General features: G+C 36.0%; 1 long non-coding RNA gene across 2 annotated transcripts in view; it reads left to right on the top strand.

Annotated features, from left to right (window-relative positions):
- Positions 1 to 13,897, top strand: part of LOC143744193 (uncharacterized) — a 40,356-nt gene extending 26,459 nt beyond the window's left edge. The window contains exons 4-5 of one of the 2 annotated variants that reach the window (XR_013205795.1): positions 9,423 to 9,520; positions 13,789 to 13,897. This is a non-coding gene — a long non-coding RNA (uncharacterized LOC143744193). Of the gene's footprint in view, positions 1 to 9,422; positions 9,526 to 13,788 lie in introns of both variants that reach the window. The other variant, XR_013205794.1, reaches the window with a different exon arrangement.
- The last annotated feature ends 3,672 nt before the right edge of the window (positions 13,898 to 17,569 follow it).

Below are 17,569 nucleotides of genomic sequence, written 5' to 3'. Positions count from 1 at the left end.
CAGCATGTATATTCTTCTCCTCAAGCCGAACAACTTTCTAATTTAAAGTAATTAGCTCCGACTCTCAGAAAGTCATATATTGTGGTTTGAATATGGTCATTTTCTCTCTCTCTCTCTCTCTGAGCCAATATGGCAAGCCACTTTCACATTTAATCATTTTAACCTACTAGTCTCTATTTTCATGCTACTAGTACTTATTTTTTAGATACTAGTATCTATTCCATTAAGTACTAGTACTTATTCATTTGCAACTAGTGCTTATTCTTTAGTACTAGTGCCTATTCTTTAGATACTAGTGCTTATTCTTTAGATATTCTTTTGAATACGTATTAGTAGCTAATGAATAAGTACTGGTATCTATTTAATAGGTACTAGTATCTAAAAGGTAATTTTCTCTCTCTCTCTCTCTCTCTCTCTCTCTCTCTCTCTCTCTCTCTCTCTCTCTGAGCCAATATGGCAAGCCGTTCTAACATTTAATCATTTTAACCTACTAGTCTCTATTTTCATGCTACTAGTACTTATTTTTTAGATACTAGTATCTATTCCATTAGGTACTAGTACTTATTGATTAGCGACTAGTGCTCATTCTGTTTAGAATATTCAAAGTGCTTATTCAATTTTTATGCTTATTTATATTTTCAGAGCAGAAAATCCGAATTTTCTGCTTATTCAATATTGCATCTAAAATGTAAGTGACTTGACGTGTGTGTGTGTGTGTGTGTGTGTGTGTGTGTGTGTGTGTGTGTGTGTGTGTGTGTGTGAGAGAGAGAGAGATTGTGTCTGTTACACTGACAAGAGTTTAACCCTTTAAGGCCTTGTCTTTTTGGATATATATCTTTTTTTATAAAAAAAAGTGCATACAACCAATATATTTTAAATGTATTGTTTGCTTTAAATTTAATTAAGATTGTATGTTTGGTAATTGAACCTAAATAAATTTAAAATTAATGTTCTATATTTCAGATCAATATATTTGTTTTCCTTCATTTTAATCAACACTAACTTTATTCTCATCTGAATTATAAATAACTTATTTCTGTATAAAATAAAAAATCCCGAATAATCCAAACCAACCAGAGCCACTATTTCTACAACATCATCAGTGCTGAAGTGGAACTACCAGAGCCGTTCGGCAGATAGCCAGCAGATATTTTGTGTCACGTCGTGCACAATAACCCTAAAGGCACCAGGGTGGCGGTGCCACCGGCTTTTTATATATATATATATAAATATAGCTGCGAGCAGCGATGAAGGGCCAAAGCCGGCGGCACCGCCACCCCGGTGCCTTTAGGTAACTAAAGGCACCGGGGTTGCGGTGCCGCCGGCTTGGGCCCGTAATCGCTGCTCGCAGCTATATTTATTATTATTATTATTATTATTATTATTATTATTATTATTCTAACGACTATTCGGGCACTTTTGGGGCTCTTAACGTGCACGAAAACTCTTGAAACTTTGCACACAGGTCAGAACCCGCGGCCATCAGGGCCGGGCTGGAGATGGTACCCGGGCGTGGCAGGGGGGGCCCGTAATCGCTGCTCGCAGCTATATTTATTATTATTATTATTATTATTATTATTATTATTATTATTATTATTCTAACGACTATTCGGGCACTTTTGGGGCTCTTAACGTGCACGAAAACTCTTGAAACTTTGCACACAGGTCAGAACCCGCGGCCATCAGGGCCGGGCTGAAGATGGTACCCGGGCGTGGCAGGGGGGCTCGACAGCGCCCCCTGGAACGGGGTCCGAAAACTTGGTCCATAAATCAAACACGCTTGCATGTAATAATATGAAACTCGGTACACATATAGATCTCATCGGTTTATATATCCTTTGTACTTTTACTTCTTACCCCAGCCCAACAGGAAGTCGGCTATTATGGTTTGTTTGGAAACGCATGCAATGGAATTCGAAACACTTCTCCTAGGAAATTCGTCCAATCACCACCAAACTCGGTGTGCATGAAGTCAAGCAATTGAGGATGAAAAATTGCCAGCGGATTTTTGATATCTCGAACGGTTTGGCCGTGGCGAGGAAACGAAATTATGGCGAATAATGGAAACAGGAAGCGTGTTATAACTTCTTCATACATTAACTGATCTTGATGAAACTTCAGTAGTGTGTTCGTTGTAAGAGGCCGATCACATGGATGTGACTCTTGTGAGTCAAAGTTATAGCGCCACCAACTGGCAGTCACCCTCTTATTTTAACCCGATTTGCTTCAAACTTCACTACTATAATGTAAACACACGGCAGATTTAGACCTGTGAATGGATTCTTGATATCTTAGATACTCTTGTCGTGGCAACGCATCAAACTTTAATATTCTTTTTTTATGCTTTTGAGACTCTTAGCATACTTGAAATTGCATGAAACTCGACAGACACATCACATTTATTAGCCAGTAGACATGTGCAAAGTTTCAGAAACGGGCGTGGTGAGGGGCTCAGTAGCGCCACCTTTTGTCAAAAGTAGGGGGATTAATTTTATCTACAGTAATAAAAATCGGTATGTGTATTGTTCTCCTCCAGCCAGACAACTTTCTAATTTACACTCAATAGCTCCAACCAACAGGAAGTCAGATATTTTGGTTTGAAAATTGTCATTTTATGTCTCTCTCTCTCTCTGAGCCTACGTCTCTGTGTGTGTGTGTGTGTGTGTCTGTGAGTGTGGGGAGGGGGAGGGGGGCTAGATTAACCATTTCACTGTTGTTTGGTCTGGCCTGCATTAAAAAAGAAAATAAATGTCTTACGCCTTGTATTTTTTAAATAAGTTGTATTAATAAGTAAAGGCATATAACCAGTTGAATTGTAGTGCATTGAAAATAGTTTTATATAATTAGTTTATTAACTCTTCGGGGTCACCGATCACGCCGGCGTGATCAAGTTACATGACCAGTTTAAGACGTTGAAGCATAAAAACAAAGTCAAGTTAGGCGCTGCCGTCCACTTCTGTCGAAAGTGCTGGCTTGAAATTCTATTTTACTTTTTGTTTTGTGTTGATAAACCAAGTAAAAACGGAGATATGATCATTTAAACTTTATATAAAAAAATATTGACGCGTTCGTAAAAGAACGTCAGATGGGATGAGACAGGCGTTGCATTTATTCTAATAACTTCGTCAGTTTTTGTCATAAAACAAAACGGAGAAAAATGTGTGAATCTGCTGACTCTGCTCTTCAGGCTGCACGTTTTAGGGAATGGAGGAGGAGCCAACTGAGCAAAGAAGCGAAATTAAAAAGGCAGAGGATTTACGGGAGTTGACAAAGAGAGACGTTATATATATCATGTATAGAGAGATATTATTGCTAGTTTTTGGAAGAGTTTGAGTAGATTTTGAGAGTAGTTTAGGAGTAGTGTAGATAGTTTACGTAGTTTAGGAGTGGTTTAGGTAGTTTAGGAGTAGATTTAGATAAACTGTTTTAAGGAGTGGCACAGATAAAAAATAAAATTGAATAAAAAACACCTGATATTTTTTGTAAATAGTTGTATGTATAGTTTGATTTTGTGTTAATTTTACCTTTTGTATGGTATATTTGCACTAATGAGGAACCCCTCTGACTCAAGGAATGAAAGCCCTGTAATCTAGCTATCTGTGTAATTGTACATGAAGTGTTTTGTAGAGTTTCTCAGCAAAAAAGTAAAGAAGAAACGCCTATTGCCACACCTCCTATTTGTGATTATATAGTTTAATTTTTATCTCAATTTTAAAAATTTTATTTTGTATTTAAACTATTTGGTAACCCTCATACTCTGGGTATGCAAGGGCTTAAATATAGCTCTCTGAATAATTGTGTGCACAACATTTTTTTAAAAAGTGGCTGAGCTAAAAAGAAAGAAAAAAAGCCTATGGCTACACCCGTTTTTTTTGTAAATCATATTTTTTTGTATATAGCTTGATTATATCTGAATTGTGCCTGTATATGTTGACATTTACAACTTGTGTTTACATTTTAAACCTTTTAAAATGCTTCATTGAGCATGTTTGTGTTTTTTGTAGTAGAAAAGCTATAATTTTTCTATTCGGATTTTGTGTTTTTTGTGTGATTTTGGGTCCAGTATGTTGATACAGTACATCAAAGTGAAAAACTAAAATAGTTTTATATAATTAGTTTATTAATTAAATTAACTTGGTCCATAAACTCGGTCAGAAAATTTGGTCCATAAATTAAACACACTTGCATGTAATATTATGAAACTCGGTACACATATAGATCTCATCGGGCCAAACAACTTTAAGCCAGCCCAACAGGAAGTGGGCTATTTTGGTCTTAATGTGGATTTTTGGCAAAATCAGCCTCTGATTTTTTACCCACTCCTCTTAAGTGGTTTATTCAATTCCCACCAAACTTTTTCAACATGATGAAAATACATTAAAGAAGCTAAATTGTGAATGGCTATTGAATATCTCAAATTGTTTTGCTATGGCGAGGGATTAAAGTCATGTCAAAAAAGTAAACACTAAAAGCCTCATATCTTCTAAAAAATTAATTATACACCATTTATTTCTAGATAAAATTACACAAATATCAGAACTAAACCCATTTTATTCTTGTTTTCAATTTAAGAATAATGTACAAGTTTAAAAACAGCCAGAATGTGATATTCAGTTAAAAAATAAATACATCAAGTAATACAAAGGGCTATACTGCCCTCTTGTGTCCAAAATGATATCAACTCAGTACATAAAACTTTTTTATCAGGTATGGCTATTGTAATTAAATATAAATATATTAGGTATGTAGCTGTGAGGATCTTTTCCCACCGGTTAATCGACGTTAGACACCAGCGAGGCCTTTTAAATCGCTAATATAAAAGTGAAAGTAAAGTATAAGGACGTCCGCACGGACATTTATAGTGGTGGCGCTCGCAGTGCGCTCGAATGAATTTCTATGGAAGTAGAAATGAAAAAACGTTCGCTCTGTTCTGCTCGCTCGTCGCCATGGACGCGCACCGTTATGAATGCCAGTGCAGCCGCATACTTTTTAGTGTCACTTTAAAATTATCACCATATCGGGGGCCGATTGTTTCCGGTTTTCAGGTAAAACACAACAACAAATGAGTAGATGACAGATTCGCTTAAATAGGCGCTTTTACACAAAATATTCCGTCATCATTTTTTTCAGTCAGCTCTTCACTCTCGTGATTAATGAATTTTGACTCCTGTTGCTGATCTTTGCTGCAACTTTCGTTCAGCTCACAATTTAGTAAGCAAACACGCTTCAAATGTGTTTTTATTTTATTTTTGTGTATACATGTGTGTATATATATATATATATATATATATATATATATATATATATATATATATATATATAGCTTATGTTTCAAATATGAGTTAATTAACAATCGTTGGAAAGAATGATACTTTTAAACATATCACTAAACCGTCATTAGGTGTCGCCAGGCGACCGTCTTAATGAGCGAGTCATTGATTCATTCGTCCAAACGATTCGTTCGAACGGCTGAGTCATTCATGAATGAGACAGATTATGGATTGGTCGTTGAATCTTTGAGTCAACCGATTCGTTCAAAATGCTGAATCATTCAGTAATGAGAACGCGTTGCTGTGAGATCCTCGATGGTTCTGCTGTGATCTTTGTTTAACTATTTTCGCTGCTGAAACAGAAAAAAAGTCAATATTGCATCTAAAATGTAAGTGATTTGACGTGTGTGTGTGTGTGTGTGTGTGTGTGTGTGTGTGTGTGTGTGTGTGTGTGTGTGTGTGTGTGTGATTGTGTCTGTTACAGTGCTTGTTTAACCCTTGTTAAAGTTTAGGCCTTGTCTTTTTGGATATATATCTTTTTATATAAAAAAATGGCATACAACCCATATATTTAAATGTATTGTTTGCTTTAAATTACATTGAGATTTGTATGTTTTGTAATTGAACCTGAATGAATTTTAAATGAATGTGCTATATTTCAGATCATTTATTTGTTTTCCTTAAAATTTGAACTAACACTAACTTTATTCTCATCTGAATGATAGATTATTTATTTATGTATAAAATAAAAACACATTTGATTTTTCTTTTTTAATCAATGTAGAATGTGTAACTGAAAAAATAAACAGATTAGGGCTCTGTTCGAGGACAAGAAATGAAAACCAATGCAATATGATGAATGTCCAAAAGATTTTTTTGCTTTTAAACTATGTGTGTGTGTGTGTGTGTGTGTGTGTGTGTGTGTGTGTGTGTGTGTGTGTGTGTGTAAGAGATTTTGGTTGGGTGACAGTTGTAGTTTAGCAGTACAGTTTGACAAAAGCACAATGTTGTGTTTTATTGCGATTGTACACAAATATAAGTAAACACTTTGCAGTTTGAATAATGTCCTGTATGAACAAAAGGACGGAGTATGTTTTTATGTCTACACTGTTCAATCACGCCTCACACACACACACACACACACAAACTATTTTTCTAATCAGATCAGGCAAATATTCTGTCTTGGCACACTTCATATAACTTTCAAACTTGTGTACTTATTTCATGTTTCCATTAAGTCCATGGGGGGTGTCTCATTTTTCATTTTAGGTTTCAGAAGGTTGCTCACGCATACTTTGTGGTTGATATGTGCCCTCAATGCACACTTTTGCAGAGCCCACACCAATGCAAGCTCTACAGCACACATCTTCTCAAAGGTCAAAGCGGGGTTACGTTATTGCCCGTCATGCACAGTAACCCCAAAGGCACCGGGGTGGCGGTGCCACCGGCTTGTTTATATATATATATATATATAAATATAGCTGCGAGCAGCGATTACGGGCCCAAGCCGGTGGCACCGCCGTGTGCACGTGGGATGCTGATGTTGCGCAATGATAATAATGCGACGCCCGAGTGCATTTGACATTTGTCATGCCCGATCACATTAAAGTTGGCGAATTCCGGTCACCAGCTGTTTAATCGGTGCATCTCTAAAAGATTAGCATTAAAAGTATAATGTTCAGATAGGCTATGCGACAAATTATTATAATGCTATTTCATAACAATACTACTCATGATAATATAAATATTTTAAGGTTTTTTACTTTTTTCCAGCTTTTTTTTCTTCTTTCAATTTTATAATTTTATTCTTTGCATTAAAACACTTGAATTAGCCTAATTAACCACTGTCTGGGTGTATTAAAGCTTCAGAATTATATTCGTATAGAGCTGCAACAGTGATAAGGTAAAGCTAAGAGTGGTCCAGACCAACCTTCCGAACGTATGACTTACAGAAGGTATACTTAACTATGAATGTTTCGGGAAACACGTATTAACGAAAAGGTACAGCTTAAGGTGTAACTTAAGAACGACATAGAATTAAGAAGGTTTCGGGAAACTCGGCCCAAGTCTAGGCCTGTCACTTTTGTGAAAAAATCCTGTTCGATTTTTGAGACATAAGTGTTCATTGAATCGATTGTAAAATCGATTTTCCATGTCTAAAGACCTTTTTTATTTTCAACGCCAAATATAGGCAAATCCACGGACAACTAACAGGCATTAGGACGAACGTAAAGAGGGCGCTTGAGATGCGCACAAGTCAGCAATATTTCTGATGATTTCTTGGCGTGAAGTTTCGTGCACAATGACAAATAGGAGTGCAACATTCTCGAAAAACAATAAGCAGAGTGGAGTGCCATAACATCAATGAAAAACATTACTGCAGGCTTCAACATGGCTGTGTTTACGATTAGAAGTAAAGTGACAGCCCTACCCAAGTCAATTATAGATCAGTGAGTAGTGCCCAGCATATCAAAGTCCATTAAAGGAGATTTCTCGCATTTTACCCCTAAATTCTGAAATAACTATGAAGGTAAAAGAGGAGCAAAACTAGAGAGCATGTAGATGTGAATAGAGAACTTGTACAATAAATACTTGTTGTATGCTTTAATTTACACTCACAGGTCCAATGTGAAAACCTGTAAAATAAAAATCTGAAGTTGAATGTTGAAATTTGCAGTCGCAGACAATAGTCACAAACCTGTATTCTGAATTTGAAGCTGCAGACAAGTAGTCACGAATGTGTAAAATGCCATTCACAGAAATACAATGACAGACACAAACTTGTAGAACATAGTTGCACTTAGGAGTCGCAAAGGAGTCGTTTTATTGGTTGGCGTCTAGCCAATGAAATTGGACTTCTTTTGTACACGATGATGTCATGAAACCCACGTCCTCTGGGATTTTCTGAAACGGTAACGTGGCTAAATGCATTAGATAGTGATATTAAAATAAATAAATTGTATTATCAAATTCAGCAAACACCATACTAATAAAGCCTACTATGTACAGAAAAGAAGATTAGCCCAGAATAAGAACTCAATGCGTTTAATTTCATGTTAAGCGTTTTCCTCTCAGAGAAAACCAACGCTTAACGTGGCTTAATGCATTAAGACAGTAGTATTAAAAGATCAAACTCAGTAAAAACCATACTAATAAAGCATACAGAAAACCAAATGAGCACAGAATATGAACGCAATGCGTTTAATTATACATTTAAAGTTTTCCTCTCATAGAAAACAAACTAAATGCTTAAGGCTTAATAACTAATAGTTATAAAAAAAAATCGTTATACATTATTACTAAAACACAGGCAGCAGGTTTGGTGATTTGCAAAAACTTAATTTGTACTCATAGTTTGTCATAAACACAGAGGGAGAACTATCCCAAAAAGGTATCTCTCGCAACCTTAATTAAGTGACACCCTGCAAACAAATTTGCTTTTTTTTTGGCAGTTTGGTCTTTTAATACCACTGTCTTAAAGGGATAGTTCACCCAAAAATGAAAATTCTGTCAGTATTTACTCACCCTCATGTTGTTCCAACCTTGTAAGACCTTCGTTCATCTTCGGAACACTAATTAAGATATTTTTGATGAAATCTGAGAGCTGGAAAAAGTATTCTCGTCGCTTGATAAACTAAGATTGAGCCACTGTAGTCACTTGGACTATTTTAATGATATCTTTAATAACTTCTCGGGGCTGGCAAGTTTCAATCCCTTAGAAGCCTATGGAGGAGTGATTCCGCTCTCAGATGTCATTAAAAATATCTTAATGATGAACGAAGGTCTTACGAGACAACATGAGGGAGAGTAAATACTGACAGAATTTTCATGTTTGGGTGAACTATCCCTTTAATGCGTTAAGCTAGTTAAGAGTTTTCTAACAGTTTTCTATGGGAGGAAAACGCTTAACTGTACATAGTAGGCAATTTTTAATTAGTATGTTGTTTTTGGAGTTATCATTTATTTCTTTTAATATCACTGTCTATGCGTTAAGCCGCGTTAAGTTATGTTAGTCCCCGAGGACAAGTGTTTTGTGACATCATCTGCGAGTGCAAATCTCTAAATTCAAGTGCACATGATTCTTTTGTCTGAAATAATATGAACCGCAGCTATGCTAATCTTTCTCCTTTTGCTTACCTGTTTCTATCTCAGGATGCTCAGCAAGTTTACTAGAGATCACGGCAGCTCCAGTTTGGATCCAGTCTCACTTGTGAAGACTTAAGATGACGGCAACTATAGATGAACATAAGGTGGGGTAAGCAATATTTCAAAAACGCTGTTGGAATTGTTGATATTTGAAATATCAAACCCCTCTCTTCAATGCTCCTCCTCCAAAACTCACCAGATTGCTCAGCAGCCGCATCACATTATTGGTGTAAATAACTAATTTCTGTCATTGGATGAGTTGCTGAACACGCGGCGTGGTGCGCTCGTTTTTCCAGGCGCGCCTATGCCACGACGAAATGAAAACAGCTCAACTTTTCAGAATGCCGCAAGCGCACCGCAGATCATGTGACAAAAAACAACTGTTCAGCTTTGGCCATGGAAAGCTCAGCTGGTGTGGTGAAGTGTTGAGTCCCACTGAAGTGATGGGTCCCAGTTTATGGCAGCCATACACTGTGCGATTTTCGTCCGATTTTGAGCCGAATTCTGACTCGTGCGACTCACGATTTTCAGCTTTGTCGTCTGTCGCGCAGTGTTCATGCAGTGTACAGGGGGAAACAAGAGGCGATAACCTCTCCTGACAGGCAATCGGATGGTCGGATGAATCTCTGGCAAGTTAGAAATTTTGGTCGCTCCTCATGACTATATCGCACAGTTGAAGCAAAGCTACGAACCGATTGCCCTAAACTCAGTGTTTTTTCCCTCACCGCGCCAGCGCGAAAACAGAAGTTTAACCATTTCATCTGCAACAAAAATAAAATAAATATAAAAACGAAAAGAGGGAGATCTTTAAGCTCTGTAGTTCAAACTATAGCTACAAATTACTGCTTACCTCCAGTTCGTGTTGCAAAATGGATTAACCATATATTAGCCACGCCTTCCAAGCCAACTGCGATGTAACGCCTCTTTTATCAATTTGTTAAACAATGTTTTTGAAATAAACCTGTTTTTAATTTTCATTGATGACAAATTATTGCAGTGTTCGGACATATTATAGACTGTTAATAGTTAATTATATGCCTATAATTCATTGTAATCGACCTAAATGTTTTAGACAATTTTCAATGAGGAGGAGTAAGCTTGTAATATTATATTATCCTCACACGACGTTGATTATGTGCTGTGAAATTATTGCGTGGCAAATTAATTATATTAGCAGATCAATTTAATAATAAAATTAGCCTTGGCCTCCCCTAATAATGATAATACAATAATACTAATAATAACTTAATACATAAATTGGAAATGCTAAATCATCTTGATATTGATAGCTGATGCTTGTTTTGACAATATCTCTGGATACATGATATCGTCTATAGGCGTAATCCAGGGGTTTATCGCAGATATTTCACACGTGTAGTGTGAGCAGTCAAGTTGCAGCTCGATGATCGGACCATATAGTGTGAGCACATAAATCCTGAACTTTGGCTTTACATCGCATCTGATTTACTCGTTCAGTGTGAGTAGGTACCTTGCTGAAATTGCACAGACATCGCACAGTGTATACCCGCCTTTAGGAGGACGCAAGCAATCCGATTGGTTCAAAGCACGTTTTTATAGGTAATCGCTTTAGTGCTTGGTTACAAATCAGATATCACTTTATTATATAAGTCTTTTGAACTACGTTATAACGACCATTAATATATTTTAACTTGTATGTTTTATATACTAGTATATAACCGAAGCTATAGATTGTGAAATTAGACATTTCTCGTTCTTAGTGTTTTTTTAATTAGCATAGGTAGTAGCATAGCATAAAGCTATCCGAAATGGTTAGAGATAACGTTTTTGTCACCATCTACGATATTTTTCGATAAAAACTTAAATAACAAATATGATACATGCATAATACTGTTTAAGAATTATGACATGACATGCTTGTATTTAAAAACAAATTATATTATGCCTTATTGCCTAATAAGAATGTCGCAAATAGACATGTGCCGGTATTCGGTAATGAATATGCACGATATTGTTATCGCGGGGACTTCGAAATACCGTGAAAAATAATAGATCCGAATTTAGATTTTTAGAACGCGCATCAGCTTATTTTCCATCAACCGCTTAAAAAAACAATGCGTATATGCTGCGCAAAACACGTGCGCACTTTGATGTAAACAATCCCCACATCACATGTATAAGCACTGTGTGAATGCAGTGTGCACTCTAGTCTAATGTAAACAATCCTCACATGGAAAAGAAGCACGGCGGAAGGAGGAACGCTGCCGACTATTTATGCCCCGCATGGCTGCCAACTCTCACACATTCAGCAGCTTGAGACTCACGCAATTGACACTTTCACACGGTCTCGCGCCACACATCCATTTTCTCACGCAGAGAAAAATCGCGGAGCAAAGAGGACACTGACACCGACAGACTAGACAGAGCAGGTTACTTTTGATATGAAAAAAATATCAGCTCTCAGGTTTTATAACGAAATTCAGACAATAAATACTGTTTTGGTGCTTGTAAATGACGTGACAGATCGCGCGCCTCAGTTCAAGTAAACAGATCATCTGTTACTTTTTATTAAAGATACAGTACAACCCACCGAAAGGTATACGTACTTTCGATCAATCAGTGTTTTTCAACCACGGAAAGAGGTCAATAACACTGCAGGAGAACAATTATGTCACAGAACGTTACATTTACCTCAGGAAAGCCATTTAATGTTAGTTGACTATAAGCAAATAGCTATAGAGAGGAGTATTTTGCTAAATATGTGCACTATATTACATATTTTAATATATGTTTACTTGTCATTATATAATTGTTATTATAATGAAAATTACGGCATATTACATTTTTATATTTATATTATTATTATATTTATATTGTATGCATTATATTTAATTTCTCTCTGTATGTTTACAGCATTATGTGAGATATATTTTTTCTTGAGAAAAAATTAAATGCAGGCTATCTACTGTAGCCTACCTAATATTTATCCAAATGAGTCAATATTGAATCAAGATTGAAATTAAATCCAAGAATTTAATTGAAATCATGAAAATTGTGTTAAGCAATAATACAAACAGTAGCCTCAGTAACTGTACCATGTAAACATTATAACATGTTGTCACTAAAAAATAAAATTAATGTTTTGACAATCACAATTACACATTGTGATGCAAGTTTTTTTAGATACCCCCAATCCGTCTGTTTCTCTTGTGCAATTAAAATATCGTGATAATACCGTATACCGTGATAAAAGCTCAATCAATTAATCGCAGCATGAAAATTTGATACCGGCACATGCCTAGTCGCAAAACATACCTAAACATGTTATTTCTTTCACTTTAACTATATACATAATCAGGATAAAAATAAAAGATTATTACATGAATTTAAGTTTGATTGATTACATTTAAGAATCGCAAGAACAGCTTTAGATCAGTCATACTACTGTACTGGGGTCCTAAGCTGGGACTCATCACTTCCCCACACCGGACAGCTGATCGTAGCTGTACAGGCGGGTTTTTTATGTCTCATCTCCATAAATATATCTAGTAATAAAGCTAAGGCAGGGGCTAGAAATAAATTTTTGCTAATACTTCCTCGTCATCATGGAGAGCGCAGTATATGGTTGCATAGCAACGACAGACGCCACGGGAGCGCAAGCGCTTGTGGAAAGGCGCGGCCGTGCGGGCTTTTCTACACGTTTTTAGACGTGATATGTGAACAGCCCCTAATTCAGGATAAACTAAGAATCTATTTGGTTTAAAATCGTTTTTGTTATGTTTAAAATGAGATCACGATAACATACATCAGACAACTACACAGAATAACATGTTCCAGTCTATTTAAAAAAAAAAAACTAATTTGAATCATTAATTCAAACACTTTTAAAACTAATTAATACAGTGTCTCATTCATAAATACCTGTTTAATTAATGGATGATTCACCGTTTTTGAATTAATCTCTCGAGTTTTCTTGAATAAATGATTCAATGAAAAAAAATCTAACAGTCGATTTGTGCTGGAGTAATAATGTAATCAACACAATCTTTATTTGAAGAGACTCCTTTTACTTTAGCCATTTTATTGGTTATTGCTTAAAATTGGCAAGAATAAAAAGTAGAAATATTAATTCTTCAAGCTTTTGCCCTTTTTTTTCTCTACAAAACAAGAATCTATAAGAACCGGATTCGATAATCAGAATCGCTTAAATGATGAAAACTATGACTCATGTTCAGCTCACGGTTCACGGATGACCGGGGCGAGCAGTGCTGCATATACCGCTCTACAGCTTACGATGCAGACATCAGGACTAAAGCCCATGATCTGTCTAAAGGAAAGTTTCTTAAAGCAAAGACCTAACTTCTTTTCCCCACTGTTTTTCACTCTGTTACAGGCTGCCAGGAAGAATCCGTCTCTACTGTGGATCTACATTCTTGCTGTTCCTTTTTTATCCCTTTTGTCCTGGATTTCTTTCTGGTGTCATTAAACTACCTTAACTTGAATTGTGTGTGTTCATTATAGAGACAGTAACACACACAAAATTAAGAAGATATTTTTAAATGTCATTATAGCCTACTTTTTTTCAGATTAGATAGTCAAGTAGCCCCGGTGCTGTATATCACCATAGACATTGAGGAGGAGAAGTTCTATATTATACGTAATTAATAATAATAATAACAATAATATGTCAATAATTAGAAATGGCAAAACTTTTCCCTCAATGTTGGAAATTCTTGCTCTGCTTTGTTTTTAGGATGACAAAAAGGTTTAAAAGTTATACTTTAGGCTACTTTAGGCTGGTCCAGAGCCATATAGAGTGAGAGTTGCGACAACTCCATTGACTCCAATGGAACGTTTTTTTACTGCAATGGCGGCTCGTGGAGCCTTTGTTGTGTAATAAGAGGGAAAGACTTCTAAACAGGGGTTAAATATAACATTGGGGAGTGTGATAGTTGTAATTGATAAAATGAGTCAACAGAAACACAATTAATAAAAAACTCCAACCATACGTTTTTGCTTACTCAAATATGAAATCTAAAACAAGGATTTTTTCCTGTTATTGCACATTTAATATGGTTTCATTCCATATTCATGCTTGAATATGTAATTAAATGTTGTTTAGAAGTCTTTCCCTCTTATTACATAACAAAGGATAACGTAAAAATGCATTAATAGAACGGCTGTTCGTGGTTTGTTATGCGGTAGCCTACTAACTTTATCCAATGACCTTTATTTTACCTGATAACGTCCCCTAAAACTACTAATTTAGAGAGCAATAATCCCGTTATTGCACATTTAATATGGAATGAAACAAAATGTGCAATAACGGGGAAAAATCCTTATTTTAGATTTCATATTTAAGTAAGCAAAAACGTTGGAGTTTTTTATTAATTGTGCTTCTGTTGTCTATTACCTGTCTATATTATGTTTCAGCGCAGCTGATTTGTATTGATGGGAAAGGGAGATGGAAGTTTATAAAGTAAGATTAAAAATCATGCTTAAAACGGCAGCAAGCCGTGATCTAGATCAAATCACACTAGGCTAAATGGGATATTATAAATACCATAACTGTATTATATACTAACTACTATATAATTTATCCCGTTTTTGTTTCCTTTATCTCTTTCAACACAAGAAGCACAAAGTCTCAGATCCTTGGATTTTGCAAGACTTTACTTGCTCCTTATTTTTAATAAACATTAAACTTCCCAGTGTTGGTCTTAGGTGTATCTGCACTTTTTCACAAAGTATGATTAGCACAAAATGTTTAGTTCTATTCAAATTGCTCCTGACTCGAGCATATTTTCTGCTCTCTGTGTCGGACAGTAGGCTACAAGAACAACAAAGAGGAAAGAGCAGATAACATGCTTGACGTGCAGTTTATTAGACATTTATAAATCCCATTGTGCTAAATCAGTGCAAAAGTCTATATATAAATATATATAGGTCATTGAAAAATAAACAAATAAATGTTTTTTTTAAATCTTTTCAAAACTGATGTATATTTTTGTGTCATGAACAATGTATTTAAACAAGTTTCAGTTGTGAACATTTCTTAGTGTTTAAATTCACCTGAAAGTATACCAACCTACCTATACTTGAAAGCAGTTTTTACCAGTATTTGATAGAGATCTACAAGGATCATTAAGGCTCTGGACAATGCATTATCATGCATACTGTAATTACCATAATAAGAGAGCCATGTTTGCAGTTGTGCCATACTGACATGCAAATTGCTAGAAAAAAGGTTTTCAATCATCTCAACAGCTATAAATCTACTGAAATGTATAAAATTTGTTTATATGAAAGGGTAAAATGATGCCATAGAATTTCATTTTTATTTTTTTATTCTTAAAACACCATTTAAATTAGTATTTCAGTCAGTTCATTTGTGCGGACAGTTGCACAACCTGACATTTTGGGGGGTTTAAGATAACAAAACATTAAATATGTATTATCTAAATGTACTAAAAATTAATTTAAAATTTGTAGTACATTTACTAAAAAATGTACTAAATGTACTTTAGTACTAAATGTACTTTAATCTAAAAGGTTTTATAGATTAAAGTGATGCATGTCATGAATTTAACAAATTATGTTAATAAAATGATGTACTTGGACACTTAGGAAATAATGTATGTGTGTGTGTATAATCATGTTTTGTTTTAAAATTAAATATATTATGTATTAATTTATATAGTAATAAGTAAGCATTGTAAACATTAAGATGAATGCTATTTTACATTTTACTTGTTTGCAATGGCTTTTTAAGACAATCACATGTTTCCGGCAAGTTTCCTGTCCTTGTGAAACCATAGTGAACATTACATGATAACCCTTAATTAACATACAAGTTTAAGAACACAAAAATACTTCAAAACAACTGCAAAACGGTCTGTAACCAAGGTAAAGTTAGCCAGAAAATATGTTAACAAAGGCAGGCAACGCTGGTTGACCACAATAAACATTAAATATTAGCCGATTTTTATCTTTTAAAAACAATATTGCTGTAACATCAGTATTCATACACATACTACATCCAAATGTCAATGTATTATATACATATTGCGAACCAACGCATTTATTGACTACAAACTACCAAAAAATCACGGTTCTGCTCTCTAACTCCATCCATTTGAATTGGCGCCGAAGCACTTCCTGGAACTATCTGAGGTCTACGCGAATCACGTGACAACCAAGCATTTAGAACTTCCGTTGTCGCAACTCTCTCTCTCTCTATGCTCTGGGCTGGTCTATCTTAGTGGTCTAACCATCCAAAATAGATAGCCAATCAAAGTAGGCGGGGTTTCCTGTTCACAGAAGCAGGGCACGTTATTCCAAATCAGTTTAACATTGAAAGAGTGCGAGCACTGCGAGGTGAGATGAAAGTTGCAAATCATTTAACATTAGTCAACTGTTTTACGATAGAAATGATAAATGCCTGACAGTTATGTCCAGTGATGCAAACTACTCTACTTTTTCTTCTTGAATATATGGCCATTTTGAGGGATGAAAGTTGCATGTGTTCAGTATCGATGCTATTTTATTAATGAAAGTTGCGGGGGCAGCGATGACTACAGTTTCTGTGATCCTGAGTGTGCAGCGCGATCTCCGCTCTCTGAGTGTGTTTGTGTGTGTGTGTGTGTGTGTGTGTGTGTGCGTGCCTGTGTTTGTTCGTGCGTGCTTCAATGAAAGCAGCGCATGGTGTCTATGTAAAGGTGTAGCCAGAAAGGTTCGACCTAAATAAATAAAGGTCCTATAAAGCGGCCGGGATTTACAGCTTTGCGTCGTTCAAACATCGGCCGAAGATCATCTGCGATCATATGCCGACGTTGCGGCGACATATTGCCGATTAGCAAACGCTCTCTGAGCGACATCGTGCCGTTGGAACTTTGTACATCGGGCCGACATCGGCCAGACGTACGTGTGCTATCTGGGATATTGCCGACGGGGAAGGCTATGCTAAACATGTAACATGAAGTGCAGGTGACAATAACAGGACAAGACATTACTCACCGTGTTTGTTGACTGATGTGTGGGCTCTTACTCACCTGGGCTTTTTATGAACTCAGAGTCGCGGGCGCGCGAGAGAAAAATAAATAAATAACTGAGCGCACGGGTGGCGCGTTAACAGGTTAGCGAGTTACTAGCGTGTTCTAACAATAACGGAAGCT

This window comes from Siphateles boraxobius, unplaced genomic scaffold, assembly GCF_051911475.1.
Source record: "Siphateles boraxobius isolate OS27281-9 unplaced genomic scaffold, OSU_SipBor_1 2, whole genome shotgun sequence".
NCBI classification, from domain to species: domain Eukaryota; kingdom Metazoa; phylum Chordata; class Actinopteri; order Cypriniformes; family Leuciscidae; genus Siphateles; species Siphateles boraxobius.
The sequence above is the reverse complement of the archived record's forward strand: the minus strand, read 5'-3'. Positions and strand labels throughout refer to the sequence as shown.